Here is a 5,320-nt window from a genome sequence, read left to right on the forward strand (position 1 = left end):
AGGTTGTAGGGTCACCTAAGCCTAGCAGGTCACAGCTGCAGTGACCATAAGTGTGCCATTGGATTCCAACTGGGCAACCGAACGAGACTCTGACTAAAAAAAAAAAAAAAAAAGAAGATAGTATGTGTGGTCACGTTGCAAGATGGTTTAGCAATGGTGGAATGTTCATAAATGTGGCCAGTTACTCTCGACCAATCATCTAAACTGATGGCTGCTTTTCCTTATCTTCACATGCCAGCACTTGAATAAACCAGACTGATGTTTTTTTAAGTTCTATTTCATTCTGAATGGCACAAAGCTAAGGCTCTGAAGTCAGTCGGTTTGTCTCTTCCACTCTGTGTGACCTTGAGCAACATTCTTTGACTGAGCCTCAGTCTCCTCATCTGTGTAATGAGAGGGATAACACCTACTTCATAGGGTTGTTATAAAGATTAATGAGTTAAGGTGTGTAAAACACTTGAAACAGCACAAAATCAGTGCCCAAAATGCTGACTCATTATAAATTATTTTTATAATTCTCTTAACCTTGAGTGGGGGAATTATGAAAACCGTAACAACTTAAGACAAGTAATGACAGTGATCTAAAATACAGTGATTTTAACCTCTGGTCCCCCAAATCCTTACAAGTACCCTCTGAGGAGAGTGAGGCTTGGGGAAGGTAAGTGAGTTGCTTAAGGACACGGAGTTTGGAGACAGAGAACAGGCTTGAGCTACATTTTCAAGACTCTAGATTCCATGGCTTTCAGCTTGAGGCTGTCCTCTGGTGTGAGCATAAAGTAGCAGGGCTGAGTAGGGCAGTTGGCTTTTCATTTGTTTGGTTTGAGGTCAGCCCCTCCCTCTTCATGGCCTCAGATTCAGTAGATTCCAGGGTGGGGGGGTCAGGTCAGGTCTCTGGTTCATATTTTGGCCTGAGCTTGAGAGCCAAGTTCCTCTGTCCCGTGGGAGGGAGGCAGGCTTGGGGAGGGGGTGTCAGAGCCTGGAGATTGCCACAGATGACCCTGCCCAGCTGCTGCCTGGGCTTTCTCACGAGGAGGTTTTCCCAGCATCTCAAATCTACCTCAGACCTTGTGCCAGCTCTCCTGACTCTCACCATCTAAGAAGCAGTTGATGCAACTTGAAAACATGGCTGGTACCAAACTTATGGGATAAATGCCCCCAGAAAGATGGAGGGCACTGCCCAAGCAACTCCCAAGATGTGGGAGAGCCCAGAGGTCAGGAGCACAGCTTTGTGGGTTTGAAACCCGGCTCCTCGGGGACCAGGTGAGGTGGCTCATGCCTATAATCCCAGCACTTTGGGAGGCAGAGGTGAGAGGACTGCCTGAGCCCACGAGTTCGAGACCAGCCTGAGCAATTTGGCGAGACCTCATCTCTACAATAAATCAAAAAATTAGCCAGGCATGGTGGCGCGTGCCTGTAATTCCAGCTGACTGGAAGGCTGAGGTGGAAGGATCACTGAGCACAGCAGGTCAAGGCCGCAGTGGTCGTGAGGGTAACACTGCACTCCAGCCTGAGGAACAGAGTGAGACTCTTAATAAAAACAAACAAACAAACAAAAAACAACACTTGAAACCTGGCTCCTCCACTTCCAGTTGTGTGGTCTTGAGCTCATGACTTCACCTTTCTGAGGTCTCACAACTGTGAAGTGGAATAATAATAGTATCTATCACAAAAGTTGTTGGGAGAATTTTTTTCTTTTTTTTGAGAGTTTTATTGAGGTGTAATTTACATACCATAAAATCCACCCACTTTTAAGAATACCATTCAATGATTTTTAGCATATTTACAGAGTTGTGCAACAACCACATCAATGTTAGAATTTTTTCATCACTCCTCAAAAAACCCCTGTTCCCATTAGCAGTCGCTCCCCTTCTTCCCCTACCCGTAGCCCTCGGCAACCACTAGTCGACTTTCTTTCTCTATAGATTTGCCTCTTTTAGACATTTCACATAAATAGAACTATGCATGATGTGGTCCTTCATGCCTTGGTCCTTTCACGTAGCATCATATTTTTAAGGTTCATCCATGCTGCTACATATATTAGTAGTCTGTTCCTTTTTTCTAGCTGAATAATATTCCATTGTATGAATATGCCACATTGTGTTGATCCATTCACCAACTGATGGGTATTTGAGTCATTTCCACTTTTTGGCTATTATGAACAACGCTGCTATGAACGTCCCTGTATAAGTCTTTGGGTAGACATATGTTTTCATTTCTCTTGGACTGTTGGGTCATAGGGTACATTTATGTCTAACTTTTTAAATGCTGCCAAACTGTTTTCCAAAGTTTTACATTCTCATCAACAGCGTATGAGGGTTTGTTGAGATAATTAAATGAGATAATTAACAAAAAGTGCTTAGCATAGTGCCTGGTCATAGGAAATCCTCAATAAACAGTGTCTAGTACTCATCAAGGTTTCAGTGGAAACAGGCATAGTTAAGTGCCCAGAGAACAGCCGCCATCTTCCCTGAATAAAGTGGATATCATACAGATGGTCATTCTGACTTAAATTCTTCATGCTCAGCCGGGCTCGGTGGCTCAGCCTGTAATCCCGCGCCTTTGGGAGGCTGAAGTGAGTGGATTGCCTGAGCCCGCGGGTTTGAGACCCGACTGGGCAGCGAGACCTCATCTCTACAATAAATCCAAAAATCAGCCGGGCGTGGTAGCGCATGACTGTAATTCCGGCTACTCGGAAGGCTGAGGCAGAAGGATCGCCGGAGCCCAGCAGGCAAGGCTGCGGTGGCCAGGAGCGGCCACTGCACTCCAGTCTGGGCGACCGAGTGAGACTCCAACTCAAAAAAATAAAAAATAAAAAAATTCTTCATGCTCTTTAGTCTGGCTTAAAAGTTCTCCAGACTCCCCACCTGCCTCTACTCACCCAGTCTTGGCTAGTGTCCACTGCACCCCTTCCCTTCCACCCAACCAAGCTGGTCAGCACATCAGCACCTTTGCTCCTGCCACTCTCTGTCCCTCCCTCCTGTCCACCTCCTGCCTTCTCTTCATGGATCAAAATCCCTGGCCAGGCATGGTGGCTCACCCAACACTTTGGGAGGCCGAGGTGAGAGGATTTGCCTGAGCCCATGGGTTCGAGACAAGCCTGGGCAATTTGGCGAGACCTCATCTCTACAATAAATCAAAAAATTAGCTGGGCATGGTGGCGCGTGTCTGTAGTTCTAGCTACTTGAAAGGCTGAGGTGGAAGGATCACCTGAGCCAGCAGGTTGAGGCTGCGGTGTCTGTGAGCGTACCACTGCACTCCAGCTTGGGAGAGTGAGACGTCAACTCAAAAAAAAAAAACAAAAAAAAAATCCCAGTGGGCTTCAAGGTTCCACTATAGCCTCTCCCCTCTATGGCTACCTTGACTTTAACTAACTAGATCAGCATTGTCCAATCAGTAGCCACTAGCCATGCATGGTTATTGAGGCCTTGAAATGTGGCTAGTCCAGGCTGGGCTCGGTGGCTCAGCCTATAATCCCAGCACTTTGAGAGACTGAGGCAAGCAGATTGCCTGAGCCCGTGAGTTCGAGACCAGCCTGGGCAACTTGTTGAGATCTTGTCTCTATAATAAATCAAAAATTAGCTGGGGGTGATAGAGCGTGCCTCTAGTTCCAGCTATTTGGTAGGCTGAGGAAGAAGGATCGCCTGAGCCCAGCAGGTCAAGGCTGTGGTGGCCGTGAGTGTCCCATTGCAGCCTGGGCGACAGTGAGACTCTGACTCAAAAAAAAAAAAAAAGAAATGTGGCTAGTCCAAACTGAGATGTGCTGAATTATAAAATATACACCAGATTTTGATGACTTAATATGAAAACAATGAGAAATAATTAGTTTTTTGGTATTCATTACATGTTGAAATAATGTCTTAGATATATTGTTAGATAATATCAATTATTGAAACTAATTTCACTGTCTTTACCCATTTTTAGCATAATTGTTGGCAAATTTAAAGTTACGTATGTGGTTCACATTGTGGCTTGCATCATAGTTCTATTGGACAGCATTGGTGTAGAACATCAATATTCTAACAGTTCCTGTTTATTGAGCACCTATTTCTTACATTTTTGTATCTGCTATCTGTCATAATACCACAATCCTGTGGGGTGGATATTATGAGTATCTCCTTTTTACAGATAAGGAAACCGAAAGGGGTGTGACCTCCCCAAGGACACAGCTGGACACTGGCAGATTCAGGAATTCAAATACAAGCTGCCTATCTCCAAAACCTGTGCTCGTCCATGGACTTCTGTTGCGCAGATTCCTAAAACACCAAGAGCTTTGGGGGGGGGAGGCGGGGTCTGTCTGGAGTGTCTTTGGTTGGAGTTGGGGCATCTTTGTTTGAGGGTCTGTCTGGGGGTCTTTGGCTGGGGTGTCTTAGTTCTTTGAATTCGACCAGCTCTGCATGGTAACGAATCATGCTAATCAGAAACCCTGCCTGAATGACTGTCTTTCATAAATATAAAATGAGGAAGCAGATTAATTAATATAAGCAGTGGATTCGGCATACATCAGACCTTGGGATCTGCGGGTGGAAGGAAAAAAGACTGACCTTGGGAACATTTAATTTTACAGGCGGGGAAACTGATGCCCTGAGAGCAGAAATTGGCTCAGGGCTGTCTGCGAGTGGCCGAGCCAAGTGCAAGAGCTGGGTTTCTGGGATCCCCCAGTACCTCACTATCTTTACGGGGGAAGGACTCCGCCCTCAACCACCTGGAGGCCCTTGTCTCCAGCCAGAACCCTTCCTCCCCCAAGCATGTCCCAAGGACTGGAGCAGAGGGAGCCAGGAGAGCCAGCCCCTTTCCCATCGGGGTCCCAAGGCCACCATCCGGTCCTGGGCCGGGAGTTCCTTTCAGAGACTGAATTATACTGGGCTGAAAATACTTCCCAAGCATGGGAGGCGTCCAAGAGCCCCCACTCCTGCTCCATCCCGGCCTGGCGGGCCAAGCCTCCCCGGGACTCCTCCCGGGCTCCCCGGACCTCCTGCACTCACACGTGGGTGGAAGGAGAGGGACACCGAAGCAAGACGCCCCACCCGGCTTCCCTCGGCCCAGCCCTTCCCACAGGCAGGCGAGAGGGCGACGCAGACGGGGCCAAGCCCGCCGCCCCTCGGAGCCAAGCCAGGAGAGCCACCGCGAAACAGACGCGGAGACACAGAGGCACAGAGCGTGGGTGCAACACAAAGAGGGAGAAAGAACGAGGTGCAGAGCGGGATGAGGGCCCAGGGGGCGACGAGGACGACATACTTGAGCAAAAGAGACGGAGGATGTGGCGGGGGCGAGGAAGCAGAGGGGCGGGAGAAGGGAGAGCAGGGAGATGGTGGCGCGGCCA

This window comes from Carlito syrichta, unplaced genomic scaffold, assembly GCF_000164805.1.
Source record: "Carlito syrichta isolate Samal-C Ts95f unplaced genomic scaffold, Tarsius_syrichta-2.0.1 Scaffold305620, whole genome shotgun sequence".
NCBI classification, from domain to species: domain Eukaryota; kingdom Metazoa; phylum Chordata; class Mammalia; order Primates; family Tarsiidae; genus Carlito; species Carlito syrichta.